Genomic DNA, 22357 nt, shown 5'->3' on the forward strand with positions numbered 1-22357 from the left:
CCTGCAGACCAATCCATTTAAGTCTGAATTCCAAATGGCGCTCCTTCCCTTCCGAGCTCTGTCATGCGCCCAAACAGTGGTTCCCCCCCACATAGGGGGTATCAGCGTACTCAGGACAAATTGGACAACAACTTTTAGGGTCCAATTTATCCTGATACCCTTGTGAAAATACAAAACTGGGGGCTAAAAAATCATTTTTGTGAAAAAGAAAAATAATTTTTATTTTCACGGCTCTGCGTTATAAACTGTAGTGAAACACTTGGGGGTTCAAAGTTCTCACAACACATCTAGATAAGTTCCTTGGGGGGTCTAGTTTCCAATATGGGGTCACTTGTGGGGGGTTTGTACTGTTTGGGTACATCAGGGGCTCTGCAAATGCAACGTGACGCCTGCAGACCAATCCATTTAAGTCTGAATTCCAAATGGCGCTCCTTCCCTTCCGAGCTCTGTCATGCGCCCAAACAGTGGTTCCCCCCCACATAGGGGGTATCAGCGTACTCAGGACAAATTGGACAACAACTTTTAGGGTCCAATTTATCCTGATACCCTTGTGAAAATACAAAACTGGGGGCAAAATTTCATTTTTGTGAAAAAAAAAAAAAAAATTATTTTCACGGCTCTGCGTTATAAACTGTAGTGAAACACTTGGGGGTTCAAAGTTCTCACAACACATCTAGATAAGTTCCTTGGGGGGTCTAGTTTCCAATATGGGGTCACTTGTGGGGGGTTTGTACTGTTTGGGTACATCAGGGGCTCTGCAAATGCAACGTGACGCCTGCAGACCAATCCATTTAAGTCTGCATTCCAAATGGCGCTCCTTCCCTTCCGAGCTCTGTCATGCGCCCAAACAGTGGTTCCCCCCCACATATGGGGTATCAGCGTACTCCAGACAAATTGGACAACAACTTTTGGGGTCCAATTTATCCTGATACCCTTGTGAAAATACAAAACTGGGGGCTAAAAAATCATTTTTGTGAAAAAAAAAATAATTTTTATTTTCACGGCTCTGCGTTATAAACTGTAGTGAAACACTTGGGGGTTCAAAGCTCTCAAAACACATCTAGATAAGTTCCTTAGGGGGTCTACTTTCCAAAATGGTGTCACTTGTGGGGGGGTTTAATGTTTAGGCACATCAGGGGCTCTCCAAACGCAACATGGCATCCCATCTTAATTCCAGTCAATTTTGCATTGAAAAGTAAAATAGCGCTTCTTCCCTTCTGAGCTCTGCTATGCGCCCAAACAATGGTTTACACCCACATATGGGGTATCGTCGTACTCAGGACAAATTGCACAACAACTTTTGTGGTCTAATTTCTTCTCTTACCCTTGGGGAAATAAAAAAATGGGGGTGAAAAGATCATTTTTGTGAAAAAATATGATTTTTTATTTTTACGGCTCTGCATTATAAACTTCTGTGAAGCACTTGTTGGGTCAAAGTGCTCAACACACATCTAGATAAGTTCCTTAAGGGGTCTACTTTCCAAAATGGTGTCACTCGTGGGGGGTTTCAATGTTTAGGCACATTAGGGGCTCTCCAAACGCAACATGGCGTCCCATCTCAATTCCAGTCAATTTTGCATTGAAAAGTCAAATGGCGCTCCTTCCCTTCTGAGCTCTGCCCTGCGCCCAAACAATGGTTTACACCCACATATGGGGTATCAGTGTACTCAGGACAAATTGCACAACAATTTTTGGGGTCCAATTTCTTCTCTTACCCTTGGGAAAATAAAAAATTGGGGGTGAAAAGATCATTTTTGTGAAAAAATATGATTTTTTATTTTTACGGCTCTGCATTATAAACTTCTGTAAAGCACTTGTTGGGTCAAAGTGCTCACCACACATCTAGATAAGTTCCTTAGGGGGTCTACTTTCCAAAATGGTGTCACTTGTTAGGGGTTTCAATGTTTAGGCACATCAAGGGCTCTCTAAATGCAACATGGCGTCCCATCTCAATTCCAGTCAATTTTGCATTGAAAAGTCAAATGGCGCTCCTTCCCTTCCGAGCTCTGCCATGCGCCCAAACTGTGGTTTACCCCCACATATGGGGTATCAGCGTACTCAGGACAAATTGCACAACAATTTTTGGGGTCCAATTTCTTCTCTCACCCTTGGGAAAATAAAAAATTGGGGGTGAAAAGATAATTTTTGTGAAAAAATATGATTTTTTATTTTTACGGCTCTGCATTATAAACTTCTGTAAAGCACTTGTTGGGTCAAAGTGCTCACCACACATCTAGATAAGTTCCTTAGGGGGTCTACTTTCCAAAATGGTGTCACTTGTGGGGGGTTTCAATGTTTAGGCACATCAGGGGCTCTCCAAATGCAACATGGCGTCCCATCTCAATTCCAGTCAATTTTGCATTGAAAAGTCAAATGGCGCTCCTTTGCTTCCAAGCTCTGCCATGCGCCCAAACTGTGGTTTACCCCCACATATGGGGTATCAGCGTACTCAGGACAAATTGTACAACAACTTTTGGGGTCTATTTTCTCCTGTTACCCTTGGTAAAATAAAACAAATTGGAGCTGAAATAAATTTTGTGTGAAAAAAAGTTAAATGTTCATTTTTATTTAAACATTCCAAAAATTCCTGTGAAACACCTGAAGGGTTAATAAACTTCTTGAAAGTGGTTTTGAGTACCTTGAGGGGTGCAGTTTTTAGAATGGTGTCACACTTGGGTATTTTCTATCATATAGACCCGTCAAAATGACTTCAAATGAGATGTGGTCCCTAAAAAAAAATGGTGTTGTAAAAATGAGAAATTGCTGGTCAACTTTTAACCCTTATAACTCCGTCACAAAAAAAAATTTTGGTTCCAAAATTGTGCTGATGTAAAGTAGACATGTGGGAAATGTTATTTATTAAGTATTTTGTGTGACATATGTCTGTGATTTAAGGGCATAAAAATTCAAAGTTGGAAAATTGCGAAATTTTCAAAATTTTCGCCAAATATTCGTTTTTTTCACAAATAAACGCAAGTTATATCGAAGAAATTTTACCACTAACATGAAGTACAATATGTCACGAGAAAACAATGTCAGAATCGCCAAGATCCGTTGAAGCGTTCCAGAGTTATAACCTCATAAAGGGACAGTGGTCAGAATTGTAAAAATTGGCCCGGTCATTAACGTGCAAACCACCCTCGGGGCTTAAGGGGTTAAAATGGTTTATTTTAGCCTACGCGTTTCAAGAGCGTTCCTGCTCTCTTCCTCAGGGCATTGCCCTGAGGAAGAGAGCAGGAACGCTCTTGAAACGCGTAGGCTAAAATAAACCATTTTAAATATATCCCGTGAGCGCGGTCTTCATTTTGCCTAAGACTACTACTCCCAACATCCTCCTGGATTTCTGTGGAGACCTGCTGCTACGGTTACACCCGCATGGGAGTTGTGACCCATTTTCACAACTGCAATAGGTGAGCATATTCCCTACCAAGTCTGTATTTATCTATATACAGTGTGACACATTGGGGGCGCCTTGTGTTTTTTTTTTTTTTCTTTTTAGTTTTCATTTCATGGCACACTAAGGCCAGGTTCACACTTGCGTTAGGCTGGTCAGCGTATGGCTGCGTACTTCCTCCCTTAAGCTCCGCCTCCGCCTAAGCATCCTGCATCGTCCTGCATACATATCTTTAATATTAGGTATGCAGGGACATGTGTTGTATGTGGATGCGTCCGCATGCGACGCTTTGAAATGCCCGCTGACCGCATGGCAACGCAACATGTAACAGCCTTACAGCTTGGCATTATTATTATTATTATTTACAATTGAAATCATAAGTTTACATACTCTATATAAAAAGACACATATGCATGTTTTTCTCAATATCTGACATGAAATCAGAATAAACCTTTCCTGTTTTAGGACAATTAAGATTACAATAATTATTAATATTTGCCAAATGCCAGAATAATGAGAGAATGTTTTAGGCCATTTTTATTACTTACTGCAAAGTCAAAAGTTTACATACAGTGCATATCTTAAGTATTTGGTACCATTGCCCTTAAACTGAATGAGATGGGACAAACGTTTGGGATATCTTTCCACAAGCTTCTCACAATATTTGGTAGAATTTGGGCTCATTCCTCCTCATAAAACTGGTGTAACTTATTCAGATTTGTAGGTCGCCTTTCTTGCACCTGACTTTTCAGCTTTGCCCATAAATTTTTAATCTTTTGTTATCCTTCAGCCACTTTGTTATAATTATGGAAGTACGGTATGCTTCGGGTCATTGTTCATTTGGAAGACTCATTTCCATCCAAGCATTAACTTCTTTTCCCATGATGCTATCTATATTGGAAAGTGCACCAGTCCCTCCTGCAGCAAAACAACCCCACAACATTATGCTGCCACCCCTGTGTTTCACAGTCGGGATGGTATTCTTGGGCTTCCAAGCTTCTCCCTTTTTCCTGCAAACGTTAAGATGGTCATTATGCCCAAACGTTCAATTTTATTTTCCTCAGACCACAGAACATGCTTCCAAACATTAAGGTCTTTGTTCCTGTGTGCATTTGCAAACATTAATCTGGATTTTTTATGTTTCTTTTGGAGTAACAGCTTCTTCATGGCAGAGTAGACTTTCAACCCATGTTGATACAGTACTCGTTTCACTGTAGATATTAATGCAATCTTACCAGCTTCCGCCATCATCTTCACAAGGTCTTTTGCTTTTGTCCTTGGGTTGATATGCACATGTTGGACTAAAGCATGTTCATCTCTGGAACACAGAACCCAACTCCTTCCTGAGTGGTATGATGGCTAGACATTCCCACCTTGTTTGCACTTGCATATAATTGTTTGTACAGATGAATTTATACCTTCAGGTAGCTTGAAATTTTACCCAAGGATGAGCCAGAATTGTGCACAGTTTGTTTCCTGATATCTTGACTGATTCTTTAGACTTTCCCATGATGAGAAACACAGTCTAATCCCATGATACTACACAAAGAAGCAGAGTGTTTCAGGTGTGCATTAAAATAGATCCACAAGGGTGTCTCTAACTAACTCAGATGTTGTAAAAAAAAATACCTATCAGAAGCTTCCAAGCACATGACATCATCATGTGGGCAGTCCAGAATTGTTTAAAGACATAATAATCTTAGTGTATGTAAACTTTTGACTTTGCAGTAAGTAATAAAAATGCCTTAAAACATTCTCTTTCTAAATATTATGGCATTTGGCAAATATTAATAATTATGGCAATCCTAATAGACCTAAAATGGGAAAGATTTATTCTGAAATACTATGGGAATACTGTATAATGGCTACACATGATGCTCCATACTGTATAATGGCCACACATGATGCTCAATACTGTATAATGGCCACACATGATGCTCTATACTGTATAATGGCCACACATGATGCTCCTTACTGTTTAATGGCCACACAGTGCTCCATACTGTATAATGGCCACACAGTGCTCCATACTGTATAATGGCCACACATGAAGCTCCATACTGTATAAAGGCCACACATGATGCTCCATACTGTATAATGGCCACACATGATGCTCCAAACTGTATAATGGCCACACATGATACTCCATACTGTATAATGTCTGCACATGATGCTCCATACTGTATAATGGCCACGCATGATGCTCAATACTATATAATGGCCACACATGTTGCTCAATACTGTATAATGGCCACACATGATGCTCCATACTGTATAATGGCCACACATGATGCTCAATACTGTATAATGGCCACACAGTGCTCCATTCTGTATAATGGCACCACATAATGCTGGGTACAGTATAATGGCCCTACATGATACTACGTACAGTATAATGGCCACATATGGGTACCCCACCCCCATCATTGCCCTCACACCCCCATCATTGCCTTCTCCTGCATCACTACATAACACACACCTTTCAATGCGCTCCCTCGCAGCAGCCAGCAGCTTCCACTCCCGCGGAGCTAAATTATGTCATCCAGCCATGCCGCGCCGCTGACATCCCTGCAGCTCCAGTTCGCCACTGATAAAGACCTCTCTGTGTCTCCTGTGCCAGTCAGTGTCAGAACAAGGAGCAATATCTGTCCCAATCCGACACAGATAGCGTCCACTCCGTATACCTCGTACACACGTGGCTCCGCTTCGTACACTTCGTACACACACACGACTCCAATCTGTACACCTCGCACACATGAGGCTCCACTCCGTACACCTTGTACACACATGGATGCACTCCATATACCTCTTACACACGTGGCTCCACTCCATACACCTCTTACACACACGGCTCTGCTCTGTACACCTCATACACACATGGCTCTGCTACATCCACACTGTAAACCCCTTCTAACCCCACACATAAACTTACCCTCATCCAGTATCATGACAACCAGCAGAGTCCTGCATACACGGAGGCCCTGATCATGTGACCCCTGACTCCTCCCTTCCTGTGACCTCATCACAGGTCCTGTGCGCACAGAGCAGCCATATATGTGGTGTGCTGCTCTGCAGGTGGAGGGATGAGGCTGACATTGTAGTGCATGAGGTTGGGAGGCATGTATAAGTACTGGATTGCGGCTCTGAATCTCCCCAGTTCAGGGAACCGGCTGCTTTTTTAACAAGCGGTTCCATCGAATCGGGGAGAACCGGCTGAATCCCACCCCTGGGTATGGATAACTAAGAATGGTGCACTGTTTTGTCAAATGTGAGATCATGTCATTTTTCCGGTAGGGAATACATAAAGTGAAGCAGTGGCCATGCACTCCTGTAGACTGTAAGCACACAAGGTTTGGGCCCTCACCTTTCTGCACCAGTCTGTCATTGTTAGTTTCTTGACTCAAATTTATATTTGTACTTTGCACCATGGAATTAATGTTGCTGTAAAAATAAATAATACTAATGCATAAGTGCTGTAATAACCATTGTAGTTTGTGGAAGAAGGAAATGCTTGATTGTCAACATCTCACAGAAATTACATTGGAGAAAGCTTAATCCCTGTTCTTTTCCTTTTGTGGATTGTAAATGAGAGAGAAAAGCATCTCTATCCTAAAGGTGAAAGTCCTAAAAATGGAATCAGCTCCTTATTAGACACTTAAGTTACAATATTTATGATCTTTTATTGAGTCCCATGCTTCTGCTCTAAAATGTGCTCAAAAGGAGGAGAGATGAGGCAACTAATCAGCTCCCCTCTAGATTCTTGTATGGAAGTTCTGACAATTGAGACCACCCATTAAATCTAATGACAGTATATTTGTGATCAATTTCAGATAAAGTACGGTACTTTACTACTACTAACTAACTACTACTACTCACTTTTCAGCTCATTGATGAGAGTCCAAAAAGATTTCCCCCTTGTAACACAAAATTTCTTAATAGATTTTTTGAAAAGGAGTTTTCTAGACCAAATAAACCCTTCAAAATGTAATAAATAATTTATGGAAATTCAGGAACTAATAGGTTAATATTCTGCAGTAGCTAAAGTGTACATGTTATTACTCTCAGGCATTTAGCTTAAAATTCTATGCTCAAACAGCTCTGTATTAAAAGAAATAGAAGCACATAAAACTTAATATATTTTAACTCAATAAACATTCGGAATAATTGCTATATACCCATAAAGCGTAATATAATTGACAAAGAAGTAATTATCACTCCTTGACAAAATTTCAATGAGCGTGCACATGCGACTATTTTAAAATGAAGTTGACAAACAAAAAGTATCATTTAGATGACAATTTTGCTGCATCTGTATTACTCTCTGAATTAAAACATCACTGTGGCATAGGTTGGAGTGACAACCAACAACTGTTGACTCATCTTGTAAAAAACATACACTCTGTGGTATGAAGTACAGTATTACAGTGCCCCTGTGGAATTAAGAACCTATTAGATAGATTTAGTATCTATGTCATCGACCTTCGATGGGACTTTTAACACAAGTCTACTCAGACCTAGTTCACAGTTGTCTTATGTCTACCGTATAAGTGTGAATCAGATTTGGATTCTAAGTTGTTAGAAGAGCAGTTAGAGCCAGTCTAGCAGTCCACCATTGAAAGAGCTCAAATCTTGCTGATTCTGGAAGAATCCTTAAAGAAGTTGTCTACTACTTGGACAGCATCTTCTCATACCCATTACTTGGCCCCATAATATAATAAAACTTATACCCCCCTCCCGTTCTGGTGCCGTTCCCTCGGTGTCGGCACTCGCTCTCCTGGGGCCCTCGTGTGGTTCTTATGACACGTGACGCCAGAGCCCAATTCAGTGCTGGTGTCACTTTCTGCGCCTCCTGTCAAATTGAGCAAAAAGAGGAAGTCCGAGATCAAATGCAGCACAGATTCCTCTTCATGTTCAATTTGTCCAAAGCTGGGGGCAGTGACTCCAACACTGATTTGGCACTGACGTCACGTGTCACAACAACGGCACAAGAGCCACAGGAGAGCGAGTGCCACCACCGGTGAAACTGCGCAGGCACGGGAGGTGAGTATAAGGTTTATTATTTTATGGGGGCCAAACATTTTGATGAAGAAGGGTTTGTCCTAGTAGTGGACAACCTCTTTAAGGGTATGTGCAGTCAAAGTCTTTAACATGCAGATTCCACTCTGAAAATGCCTGAAAAAGTGCTAAATGCTCATAAGAAAGAACATATGTATTTCTATTTAAAAAGCAACTTATTGTTCATATTTTTAGGGTTTTGAACGTCATATAACTGCTTCAAGTTTCCAAAGACACCAGATGTTTTGAAGAAATGAGCGGACAAATCTTCAAGTGTTTTCCACTCTGAAGACACTCTATACTTTCCAATACAATTCAGTTGGAACTTACCATATATACTCTCGTATAAACTGAGTTTTTCAGCACATTTTTTGTGTTGAAAAAGCCCCCCTCGGCTTAGACTCGAATGAGGGTCTCATAAGACAGAGGGGGGAGTGGCAGCAGTGGAAAAGTGGGTCACAGGAGGCAGGAGTCAGCTGCTGCGGCTAAAGCCTGTGCCCGCTGCTAAAGAAAAATGAATACTTGCTGCACTCGCAAGTGAATATTAATTTCTTTTTACTATCGGGCACAGTAGATGCAGCCACTGGCTTCCTGCAGTGGTGAGGCAATCACGTGTGCCTGATACTTAAGAGAATTAATATTCACTGCCCTCCACTTTTATGGGCATGGAGTGCAGTGAATATTCATTCCCTTTAGTAGGGGGCACATGTGATCACTAGTGTTGAGCGATACCGTCCGATACTTGAAAGTATCGGTATCGGAAAGTATCGGCCGATACCGGCAAAGTATCGGATCTAATCCGATACCGATACCCGATACCAATACAAGTCAATGGGACTCAAGTATCGGACGGTATCCCTGATGGTTCCCAGGGTCTGAAGGAGAGGAAACTCTCCTTCAGGCCCTGGGAACCATATTAATGTGTAAAATAAAGAATTAAAATAAAAAATATTGCTATACTCACCTCTCCGACGCAGCCTGGACCTCACCGAGGGAACCGGCAGCGTTCTTTGCTTAAAATGCGCGCTTTTCCTTCCTTCCGTGACGTCACGGCTTGTGATTGGTCGCGTGCCGCCCATGTGGCCGCGACGCGACCAATCACAGCAAGCCGTGACGTAATTTTCAGGTCCTTCTAGGCATTCAGTATTTTAAAACTACGTTCCGGCTTTGTGATTGGTCGCGTCGCGGTCACATGGGCGACATGACCAATCACAAGCCGTGACGTCACGGGAGGCAGGAAACGCGCGCATTTTTAAAATTACGTCACGGCTTGTGATTGGTTGCGTGCCGCCCATGTGACCGCGACGCGACCAATCACAGCAAGCCGTGACGTAATTTCAGGTCCTGAATGCAGAAATAGGCATTCAGGACCTGAAATTACGTCACGGCTTGCTGTGATTGGTCGCGTCGCGGTCACATGGGCGGCACGCAACCAATCACAAGCCGTGACGTAATTTTAAAAATGCGCGCGTTTCCTGCCTCCCGTGACGTCACGGCTTGTGATTGGTCGCGTCGCCCATGTGACCGCGACGCGACCAATCACAAAGCCGGAACGTAATTTTAAAATACTGAATGCCTAGAAGGACCTGAAAATTACGTCACGGCTTGCTGTGATTGGTCGCGTCGCGGCCACATGGGCGGCACGTGACCAATCAGAAGCCGTGACATCACGGAAGGAAGGAAAAGCGCGCATATTAAGCAAAGAACGCTGCCGGTTCCCTCGGTGAGGTCCAGGCTGCGTCGGAGAGGTGAGTATAGCAATATTTTTTATTTTAATTCTTTATTTTTCACATTAATGTTGTTTCGATACCGATACCCGATACCACAAAAGTATCGGATCTCGGTATCGGAATTCCGATACCCGCAAGTATCGGCCGATACCCGATACTTGCGGTATCGGAATGCTCAACACTAGTGATCACCCTACCGCTGTAGATGCTGGCATCGTAACAAGATGCTGCGAGGGAGCGCATGGACGGTAAGTATGATGTTTTGTTTTTTATGTTTTTCTGCTGGGGGCCATGCATACCTGGATATGGATGCATGGCCAATAATACCAGGAGAGGGATGAGGAGCCATGCAGACCAGGATAGGGATAAAGAGTCATGCATACAAGGATGGGGATGAGAAGCCATGCATACTAGGATAGGGAAGAGGAGCCATGCAGACCAGGATAGGGATGAAGTGCCTCTCCATTATTAACCTGTGGGCTTGATGTCACAGGACAATACAAAGGTGACATTAACCTTACAAATATGAACCCCACTTGACACCACTACAGGGCAAGTAGGAAAAGCAAGGCAAAGCGCCAGAATTGGTGCATCTAATAGATGTGCCTTTTCTGGGTGGCTGCAGGCTGCAATTTTTAGTCTGGGGGCAATATCCATGGCCCCCTACCAGCCTGAGAAAACCAGCTCCCAGCTGTCTGCTTTAGCGTGGCTGGTTGTCAAAAATAGGGAGGACCCCACAAAGTTTTTTAATTATTTATTTGCAGCCCCCAGTAGGGTTGAGCGAAACGGGTCGTTCATTTTCATAAGTCGCCGACTTTTGGCAAAGTCGGCGTCTCATGAAACCCGACCCGATCCCTGTGCGGGGTCGGCCATGCGGTACGCGATCTTGGCGCCAAAGTCGCGTTTCGTATGACGCATTTAGCGCCATTTTTACAGCCAATGAATGAGCGTGGGCAGAGTGATGACATAGGTCTTAGGGGAGTGAACGCTTATCGTCATGTTATCGCTTGTGCGGAGTAGGGATTTGGAATGTGCAAAACGAAATTTTCTGTGCTGGGACGGAGGGGGGGGAGAGAGAGAGAGAGAGAGAGAGAGAGAGAGAGAGAGAGAGAGAGAGGAAAAAAAAAAAAAAAAAAAATCTTTCATAGGGTTTCGTGTTTCGGCCGAAACCCGACTTTTCACGGTGGTCGGCCGATTTCACTCGACTCGACTTTTAAGACAGTCGGGTTTCACAAAACCCGACTCGACCCTAAAAAACTAAAGGTCGCTCAACCCTAGCCCCCAGCAGTCAGCTTAGCCTGGCTGGTTATCAAAATACAGGGGAACCCAGGCCAGGTTCTTTTTAAAAATTATTTATTTAGGGCGCAGGCACCGGCTCATGAATACTCCCATCAGCTGCCACCTGCTCTCACTGTTATTAGTGGCAATAGGTGTAGGCTGATGGGAGCAGTAGTCCTATCAGCCAACGCCATTGACTGAAGGTAAACTTTTTAATGATTTTACCAGTGATCAGAAGCACATGACAGTGTGGCAAACACTGGATGTTCGGGCCCCCATTCAAGTGAATGAGGTCTGGGTACTGTTCTGGTACCCGCACCCGAACCTATTTTAACTGTTTGGCTGAACCCCCCAGACCCGAACATCCAGGGGTCCGCTCATCTCTACTCAGCAGTGGTTTGTGTTGTGGAACTCTGCCATGCAGGTCATTTTTGCCCAGCCTCTTTATTATGATGGAGTCATGAACACTGACCTGCAGTTATTTCGATGTTATTGTGGGGTCTTTTGTGACCTCTTGGATGAGTTGTTGCTATGCTCTTGGGGTAATTTTGGTTAGCCGGCCACTCCTGGGAAGGTTCACCACTGTTCCATGTTTTCGCCATTTGTGAATAATTAGTTCACTGGAGTGCCAAGGCTTGAGAAATTGCTTTATAACCTTTTCCAGACTGATAGATCTCAATTGCTTTGTTTCTCATTTGTTCCAAAATGTCTTTGAATGGCAGCATGATGTCTAGCTTTTGAGGATCTTTTGGTCTACTTCACTTTGTCAGGCAGGTCCTATTTAAGTAATTTCTTCCTTGAAAACAGGTGTGGCAGTAATCAGGTCTACGTGTGGCTAGGGAATTTGAACTCAGCTTCCCAAAGATCTGATAAACCACAGTTAATTCAGGATTTAAGGGGATGGGGCAATCACTTTTTCACAAAGGGCCCTATAGGTTTGGATATCTTTTTCCCTTAATATTAAAGACCTTCATTGTGTTTACTTGTGTTATCTTTGTCTAATATTTAAATTTGTTTCGTGTTTTAAAACATTTAAGTGTGAAAAACATACAAAAGAATAGCAAATTAGGAAGGGGCAAACACTTTTTCACATAAATGTACCGTATATACAGTGGGTACGGAAAGTATTGACAACTCTTTAAATTTTTCACTTTTTGTTTCATTGCAGCCATTTGGTAAATTCAAAATTTTTATTTTTTTCTCATTAATGTACACTCTGCACCCCATCTAGACTGAACAAAACCCAGAAATGTAGAAATTTTTGCAAATGTATTCAAAAAGAAAAGCTGAAATATCACATGGTCATAAATATTCAGACCCTTTGCTCAGTATTGAGGTAGTACAGCCATGGGTCTTCTTGGGAATGATGGAACAAGTTTCTCACACCAAGATTTGGGGAACCTCTGCCATTCTTCCTTGCAGATCCTCTCCAGTTCCGTCAGATTGGTTGGTGAACCTTGGTGGACAGCCATTTTCAGGTCTCTCCAGAGATTCTCTATTAGATTTAGGTCAGGGCTCTGGTTGGGCCAGTCAAGAATGGTCACAGAGTTGTTCTGAAGCCACTCATTTGTTATTTTAGTTGTGTGCTTAGGGTCATTGTCTTGTTGGAAGGTGAACCTTCGGCTGAGTCTGAGGTCCAGAGCACTCTGGAAGAGGTTTTCATCCAGGATATCTCTGTACTTGGAAACATTCATGTTTGCTTCAATGGCAACCAGTTGTCCTGTCCCTGCAGCTGAAAAACTCCACCATAGCTTGATGCTGCCACCACCATGTTTCACTGTTGGGATTGCATTGGGCAGGTGATGAGCAGTGCCTGTTTTTCTCCACATGTAGTATGTTAGCAGGTGCGTAGGATGCAGTGACACACAGGAGGCAGAGCAAGGGTTAACAGTAATGGTACAAGGAGGGGGTAACGGATGTGAACTTGAGGATGGGAGAAAGTCAAATGCAGAAGAAAGTAATAGGTTAACTTATCAGTCTCTGTGCACTGGAGGAAGGTGGCTGGAAGATCCCTCGGCAGAGCCGCAGTCTCCAATCCGGTCCCACAGAAGGGCGATGCACTGTCTCCTGGCAACAACGAATCCTCCAGGTTCTTCGGCATGTGATCTCCTGATCCGGGCACATGGTGGGGTTGAGATGGTCAGGGGCACAGTGGGAGAAATGGAATGTTCCGTCGACAAGGCCACAGCTGAAGCACACAGTCCAGTGGACACAGCCACAGGCACAGGCCGGTCCTGAGCAGGCACCGCATGGATGGGACGGAGCAATGCCTTCACAGTGGTGAGCGGAGTCAAGGTATGCACTCTATCCTGGTCACTATCCTGTGCAGATGTCTCTCTGGGCTGGAGGTAGTATGTGTCAGCAGTATAGCTAACTGGGGATACAGGGACAGCTAGCTAGCGTGGGTCCGTCGAGAGGGAGTCAACCGTCTCACTATTCACAGGCTCATTCCCCGCCAAATATCCTGTCATCCCTCTCACACAGCTATTTATGTCGGACCCGCCCCCATCAGTCAGGTCTCCTGAACTGCTCCAGTCAGTAGCATAGCTACCGGGGGCAGAGAGTGCGGGCGCCCTGGGCCCAGTGCTCTGAGGGGGTCTACCCGGAGCTACGCTACTGTAACTGTATATGGTTACATTCTGCAGCAGAGCAGGGAAAATTGATCTCCCTGCTCTGCCGCTATGGGGCCCCTGAGCAGGCGGGGGGCCCCGGTGCCAGCAGTGGGCCCCCCGCCATCATCGGAAGATCAGCTGTACCAGCATTTAGCTAATACAGCTGATCGCATTGATGGGAGAAGGAGCGTTACGCTCCTTCTCCCATCATCCCCCTGTCAGTGTCAGCGTCTCACGTCGCCGACACTGACAGCCAGTGCGATGACATCACTGCCCAGCGCCTGCTGTCAGGAGATCAGCGGGAGCAGCGCAGGAACCAGGAAGAAGATAAGTATTTATTTATTTATTTTTATGGGTGCTGCTGCCTTATTACAGGGTCTGCCTATAGGGGTGCTGCCTTATTATAGGGTCTGACTATGGGGGCTGCCTTATTACAGGGTCTGACTATGGGGGCTTCCTTATTACTGGGTCTGACTATGGTGGCTGCCTTATTTCAGGGTCTGACTATAGGGGCTGCCTTATTACAGGGTCTGGCTATAGTGGTGCTGCTTCATTACAGGATCTGACTATGGGGGCTGCCTTATTACAGGCTTTGACTATGGGGGCTGCCTTGTTACAGGCTCTGACTATGGGGGCTGCCTTATTACAGGGTCTGACAATGGGGGCTGCCTTATTACAGGGTCTGACTATGGGGGTGCTGCCTTATTAGAGGGTTTGACTATGGGGGCTTTCTTATTACAGGGTGTGACTATGGGGGTGCTGCCTTATTACAGGGTCTGCCTATAGGGGTGCTGCCTTATTACAGGGTATGACTATGGGGGCTGCCTATAGGGGTGCTGCCTTATTACAGGGTCTGACTATGGGGGTGCTCCCTTATTACAGGGTCTGACTATGGGGGCTTCCTTATTGCAGGGTCTGACTATGGGGGCTGCCTTAATACAGGGAGTGACTATGGGGGATGCCTTATTACAGGGTCTGACTATGGGGGTGCTGCCTTATTACAGGGTCTGACTATGGGAGCTGCCTTATTACAGGATCTGCCTATAGGGGTGCTGCCTTATTACAGGGTCTGACTATGGGGGCTGTCTTATTACAGGGTCTGACTGTGGGGGTGCTGCCTTATTACAGGGTCTGCCTATGGGGGTGCTGCCTTATACTAGAGTCTGCCTATGGGGGCACTGCCTTACTACAGGGTCTGCCTATATGGGGGTGCTGCCTTATTACAGTGTCTGCCTATAGGGGCTGCCTTATGCTATAGAGTCTGCCTATGGGGAGTTCATTATACTATATTGTGGACTATTTGGTGCATTATGCTACTGTATATGGATGCTATCTAGGGGGCCATCATACAGTATGGAGATTACAGTGTGGGGGTCATTATACTATATTATTATTATATAATATATTATAGTTGGACCCATCAAACAGTTTTGGGGCTACTAAGGAGTCAGTATACTGTGTGGGTGGTACTATACAGTGAGGGGCATTATACTGTGTATAGGGGAGCTGTTCAGTGGGCACTTATTGTTATAGGAGAACTCAGGTTACTGTGGCTATCAAAGGGGCACACAGGGCAATATTACTTTCTAGGGGACAAAATATGGGCACTGTTTTCTAGGGCACTTGCACCCAGTATTGCTATATTATAGAGGGGTGCTTTAGAATTTAGAGGGCACAGAGAATCACACAGCAGGGGCAGTAATAGGGACACATACGGCAGCAGCGGCTCAGTATTGGGATATCAGGTGCAGCAATAGGGACACATACAGCAGCAGCTGCTCAATATTGGGGTATGAGGTGCAGCAATAGGGACACATACGGCAGCAGCGGCTCAGTATTGGGGTATCAGGTGCAGAAATAGGGACACATACGGCAGCAGCAGCTCAGTATTGAGGTATCAGGTGCAGTAATAGGAACACATATGGCAGCAATGGCTCAGTATTGAGGTATCAGGTGCAGTAATATGGACACATACGGCAGCAGCGGCTCAGTATTGGGTATCAGGTGGAGTAATAGGGTCACATACGGCAGCAGCTCAGTATTGGAGTATGAGGTGCAGTAATAGGGACATACGGCAGCAGCGGCTCAGTATTGGGGTATCAGGGGCAGTAATAGGGACACATATGGTAGCAGCGGCTCAGTATTGGGGTATCAGTAGGATGAGGAGTTTGTGCAGGTTGGGAATAGATGGTGATGGGGCTGGAATATGAGAAATTAAACGTGTCTTTGTTGTTGTAATAATTATAGGGGATAACTCAGGAGACTCTTTGCGTGGAACAAGACAACTGCAGGACACAGTTTTATAAGTGGTAAAGTCTATATTATCACACGGTGATTCAAACAGGTGCAGAGAGAAACTCAAGTCCACAACACAAATATCAAATGCAGCTCAGCAGTCTAAAGGAAACTTCAGAGGAAAATGCAATCATGCAGAAAGTCTATCAAGCACAATTATTCTTGAGGATACTTGACACGAATAAGTCCTTGCTTAGTCCAAAACACAGATAGATATGCTTATAAGGCAGTTCAAATAATATCTTAGCTCAACCAGGGAGGTCTGGGTAATAGTATCAGGTTCTTGCAGAGTAGCAACAGTTTACATGTCCAGCAAATGCAGATGGAAGTAAACACGAACAGCAGATGAAGGAGGTTTACTGGAACTGGTGTATGCAGCAGGAACTCAGAGCAGAGTAGCAGGATAACCACACAGGTTCACAGGAGCAGGTATATAGCAAGGGAGTCACCAGAGGTCAGGAGCTGGATGCAAGGCAGAATACTCTAGCACAAACTGAAGGCTGGGGTGGAGTTTTATAGCAGGAAGACACAGTGCACATGAGACCAAAGACGCCATCTTGGAAAAGGGCAGTAATGCACAAAAAGGTAATAAAAAATGTTCAGAGTCCTGACATTACTCCCTCCTTAGAAGCGGCCTCAGGACGATCCTGGACCTGGTTTCTCAGGGAATCTCTGATGAAAACGAGAAATCTTTTGTTGGGCATTGATGTTTTCCACAGGTTCCCAAGAGTTTTCCTCAGGGGGATATCCCTGCCATCTTGTCAGATATTGGAGCCGATTCCTGCGAATCCTGGAATCAACAATTTCCTCCACCACAAATTGTTCTTGCTCATCAATCACCACAGGCTTTGGAGGTGGCACAATACATCCCTGGAAGGTATTAGGAGATACAGGCTTTAGTAAAGATACATGAAAAACTGGGTGTACTTTCATAGTCCTAGGCAGCTTCAGCCGGCAGGCCACAGAGCTCACAATACCGTTGATCTTGAAAGGGCCAATTAATTTCTGTCCAAGTTTTTGTGAATACTCTAGCACAGACTGAAGGCTGGGGTGGAGTTTTATAGCAGGAAGACACAGTGCACATGAGACCAAAGACGCCATCTTGGAAAAGGGCAGTAATGCAGAAAAAGGTAATAAAAAATGTTCAGAGTCCTGACAGTTGTATTCTTTGCAGACGAGTTGTAGCTGGAAGAAGTTGTCACGTCGGTCTGCGCCAGATGGAAAAGACAGGAAAAATGAACGATTCCATCAGAAAGAACGTCAGCGGTAAGAATTTATCTGTAACTGTGCAGTGATCTGTTACATGTTCTGCAGGACTGGTATCTACCACTGACTATATGGCGGTAATATCCATATTGGTCTTTATATAGAGACTAGCTAAAGAGCCCGGCATTGCCTGGGCAAAGTAAATATCTGTGGTTAGTTATAGCACCTCACTTCTCTTATTTTTCCATCACGCCTCTCATTTTCCCCCTCACATCTCTCATTTTTTCCCTTACACCTCTCATTTTCCCCCTCACTCCTCTTATTTTCCCCCTCACTCCTCTCATTCCCCCCTAACTCTTGTCATTTTGACCTCACATCTGTCATTGTCATGTCGGACGCTGTTCAGACCAGGTCGTCCGACAGACAGCGGTAATTCCGCTTTTGACCACTATTTGCTCATTGGCGTCTGCTAGATTTTATCTAGCTGTTCCGGGGTTAATTTACCTAATCCTTGGATTGGAAGCTGGGCCATGCCCACTGCCTTTAAATAGTTCTCCTGATCTTTGGGCGTCGCCGATTATAGCTTCTGTCTTGTGTGTTGTTATCTCGGTCTGGTGAGGAGAGCTGGTGGTTGGAGATTCGTTGCTGGTGGTGTATTTTCCTTTGTCTTATTTACTCCTTCCTATATTTGTATTTATTTTGCCCTGCACATTTATAGTGTATTCCTGAGTGACTGCGGCATGGTGTATATTTTCCTTTATCCTTGTCTGTGCTAACTGTGGGTTTTGGGGAATAACATCTTCACTGGGTGGTGGGCGGAGGTTTCAGCCTAGGGCTGAGCTCAGGAGACAGGGTGAGGTTCGAGGCCTGGACATGCACACCTTCAGTGTAAACTCCAGGTAAAGGGTCAGTCAGGATTTCCCTAGTCTGAGGGAAACTGCAGGGGCCCGGGTTATTAGCTCTCGCTCACCTAGTCCCTCCCTGACATTATAATCGGCCCAACAACACACACACACAAAAAAAAGGGGGGTTTCTTTTTTTGTGTGTTTTGTCATGGATCCCATGACTTCCATAACCCGCCAGTTGGAGGCGCTGTCCCTACAGGTCACGGAGTTAAGGGGGGCAGTACAGCAACAGGGACTAGCAGTGTCTAATGTGCAAGCTGGAGCAACAGGAAGACTTGCTGAGCCGAAATTTCCTTTGCCTGAAAAATTTGCTGGGGAATGCAGTAAATTTGTTTCTTTTTGTGAAGCTTGCAAACTATATTTCCGTATGCGCCCAATATCTTCAGGTAATGAGGATCAGCGTGCAGGCCTGGTGTTGTCATTGTTGAGTGGGGATCCCCAAACATGGGCGTTTTCTTTGCCATCTGATTCTGCTGCATTTGACTCTGTGGAGAGTTTTTTTTCCTGTCTTGGCAAAATCTACGATGAACCTGACAAAATGGCTCTAGCAGAATCTAAGATACGCTCTATTCGCCAGGGGGAGCGAGTTGCAGAGGATTACTGTTCTGAATTTCGTCGCTGGGCGATCGATACACAATGGAATGATCCAGCATTGCGGAGTCAGTTTATACATGGGATTTCTGGAAGGGTTAAAAAAGCCCTTTTGATGTACGAGACTCCTGCTTCTCTAGATTCCGCCATGAGTCTGGTTGTCCGCATTGATCGCCGTTTGCGTCAGGGTGAGCATGTGGCACCGCCTATGGGAGAGGGTTTATTTTCACGTGAGGTTGCTGCAGGTGAGCCCACGGAGCCTATGCAAATCGCAGGGGTGTCACATGTGAAGCGTCCTGTCCCTGAGCTCAGGAAGCAGCTGTTTTTACTGTGGTAAAATGGGTCATTTTATTAACATCTGTCCTCTGCTGCCTAAGAAAAACGCAACGGTGGAAAACTTCTAAGCTCAGAGGGTGTAGAGGAGACCAGTCTGAGCTTATGTATATCCTCCATGGTGGTTTCTCAATGCATGCTCCCTGCTAAGGTTATAATCGCTGGCAGTGAGCTGCCAATTACTGTTTTTGTGGATAGTGGTTCAGCCACAAATCTCATTGATGAGGAGTTTGCGCGCACAGCAGGTTTTAGGATTGAAAAACTGTCTCATCCTATCCGCGTGGTCACCATCAATGCTGCTCCTCTCTCTCAGGGGGAAATTACTGAATTTGTGGCTGAGGTGAAACTCCACATTGGAGTTCTACATTCCGAGCGGGTTACATGTAAGGTGCTCAGGAATCTTCCTGCTCAGGTGGTTTTGGGTTTTCCTTGGTTGTCTATGCACAACCCGGTAATTGACTGGAAAACTCAGGACATAATTCGGTGGAGCGAGTTCTGCCAGGAGAATTGCCTGGCCACATGTGTGGCTGCGGTGACTTCAAGCGTTCCGGAGTCAATTCAGGATTTTGTGGATGTGTTCTCTGAGAAGGGTTGTTCAGAGTTGCCACCACATCGTCCTTATGACTGTTCTATCAGGTTTAAACCAGGGGCCAAATTGCCTAAAGCAAGGATGTTTAACATCTCTGGTCAGGAGAGACAAGCGTTAAAAGATTACATTGCTGAAAGCTTGAGCAAAGGGCACATCAGGCCGTCATCCTCGCCGGTGGCAGCAGGGTTCTTCTTCATGAAGAAGAAAGATGGCGGATTACGCCCGTGTTTGGATTTCAGGGAGTTGAACCAGATTACGGTTCGTGATCCATACCCGATGCCTCTGATACCAGATTTGTTCAACCAGGTGGCAGGTGCTAAGTGGTTTACCAAGCTTGACCTCAGGGGGGCGTACAACCTCATAAGAGTCCATCAAGGTGATGAGTGGAAGACTGCTTTTAATACCCCTGAGGGTCATTTTGAAAATTTGGTGATGCCGTTTGGGTTGACTAACGCACCTGCAGTGTTCCAACATTTCATCAATGATGTGTTCTCGCATGTTTTGGGGAAATTCCTTGTCGTGTACCTAGATGACATTCTCATATATTCTTGCGACCGTGATATTTAGATCATGTCAGGGAGGTGTTACAGCTTCTCAGAGAGAATAAGCTGTATGCTAAACTTGAAAAATGTGTATTTTCTGTTCAAGAGTTGCCTTTCTTGGGTTATATTGTGTCTGCTTCTGGTTTTAAAATGGGCGCCGCTAAGGTGCAGGCGGTGCTGCGTTGGGAACGTCCTGATAACCTGAAAGCACTTCAGCGGTTCCTTGGGTTTTCTAACTACTATAGGAAATTTATCAAGGATTTTTCCATCATTGCTAAACCGCTAACTGACATGACTAAAAAGGGTACCAATTTCTCCGTTTGGCCTGAGGCTGCTGTGCGCGCATTTGAATTTCTTAAGAACAGTTTTGTTTCAGCCCCCATTCTTGTGCAGCCAGATGTATCTAAACCCTTTGTTGTGGAAGTCGATGCGTCTGATGTAGGTGTGGGGGCGGTACTATCTCAAGGCTCATCTTTGAGTGGTTTACATCCGTGCGCCTATTTCTCCAAGAAACTGTCATCCGCCGAACGTAACTACGATATCGGCAACAGGGAGTTGTTGGCAATTAAGTTGGCCTTTGAGGAATGGCAACACTTCTTGGAGGGGTCGGAACATCAGGTAACTGTTATTACTGATCATAAGAATCTGCTGTATTTGGAGTCTGCTAAGCGTCTGTCCCCCAGGCAGTCTCGCTGGGCATTGTTTTTCTCGCGGTTCAATTTTGTGGTCACTTACAGACCGGGGTCTAAAAACACTAAGGCGGATGCTCTGTCCAGGTGTTTTCCGGGGGGAGAACCTCGGGAAGATCCAGTACCCATCAAATTCAGGGCAGCGCCTGAATCCACAAATGCCATAACCGAGTAGGATGACAAAGAGCAAATCAGAGTAACAGACAAAAGAAATTTAGGCTGTACAGTACCAATGGTGACAGACCTAGCGAACCGCTTAGTGCGCTTAGGACAATCAGAGATAGCATGAGTGGGGTCACCACAGTAAAAACACAGCCTATTCTGATGTCTGTGTTCTTGCCGTTCAGTTCTGGTCAAAGTTCTATCACATTGCATAGGCTCAGGCCTCTGCTCAGAGGACACCGCCAAATGGTGCACAATTTTGCGCTCGCGCATACGCCGAACAATTTGGATGGCCAAGGACATTGATTCATTCAGACCAGCAGGCGTGGGGAATCCCACCATAACATCCTTAAGGGCTTCAGAAAGACCCTTTCTAAAAATTGCTGCCAGGGCACACTCATTCCATTGAGTAAGCACAGACCATTTTCTAAACTTCTGACAATATATCTCCGCTTCATCCTGACCCTGACACAAAGCTAGCAAGATTTTCTCTGCCTGATCCACTGAATTCGGTTCGTCATAAAGCAATCCAAGCGCCAGAAAAAACGCATCTACATTAAGCAATGTAGGATCTCCTGGCGCAAGGGAGAATGCCCAGTCTTGAGGGTCGCAACGCAACAAAGAAATAATAATTTTTACTTGCTGAATGGGGTCACCAGAGGAGCGGGGTTTCAAAGCAAGAAACAGTTTACAATTATTTTTGAAATTCAGAAACTTAGATCTATCCCCAGAAAACAAATCAGGAATTGGAATTCTAGGCTCTAACATCGGATTCTGAACTACATAATCTTGAATGCTTTGTACCCTTGCAGTGAGATGATCCACACAAGAGGACAGACCTTGAATATCCATATTTACACCTGAGTCCTGAACCACCCAGAGGTTAAGGGGAAAAGAGAGACAAAACACACTGCAAAGAAAAAAAAATGGGTTCAGAACTTCTCTTATCCCTCTTTTGAGATGCATTAACACTTTA

Source organism: Ranitomeya variabilis, chromosome 1 (genome assembly GCF_051348905.1).
Source record: "Ranitomeya variabilis isolate aRanVar5 chromosome 1, aRanVar5.hap1, whole genome shotgun sequence".
NCBI classification, from domain to species: domain Eukaryota; kingdom Metazoa; phylum Chordata; class Amphibia; order Anura; family Dendrobatidae; genus Ranitomeya; species Ranitomeya variabilis.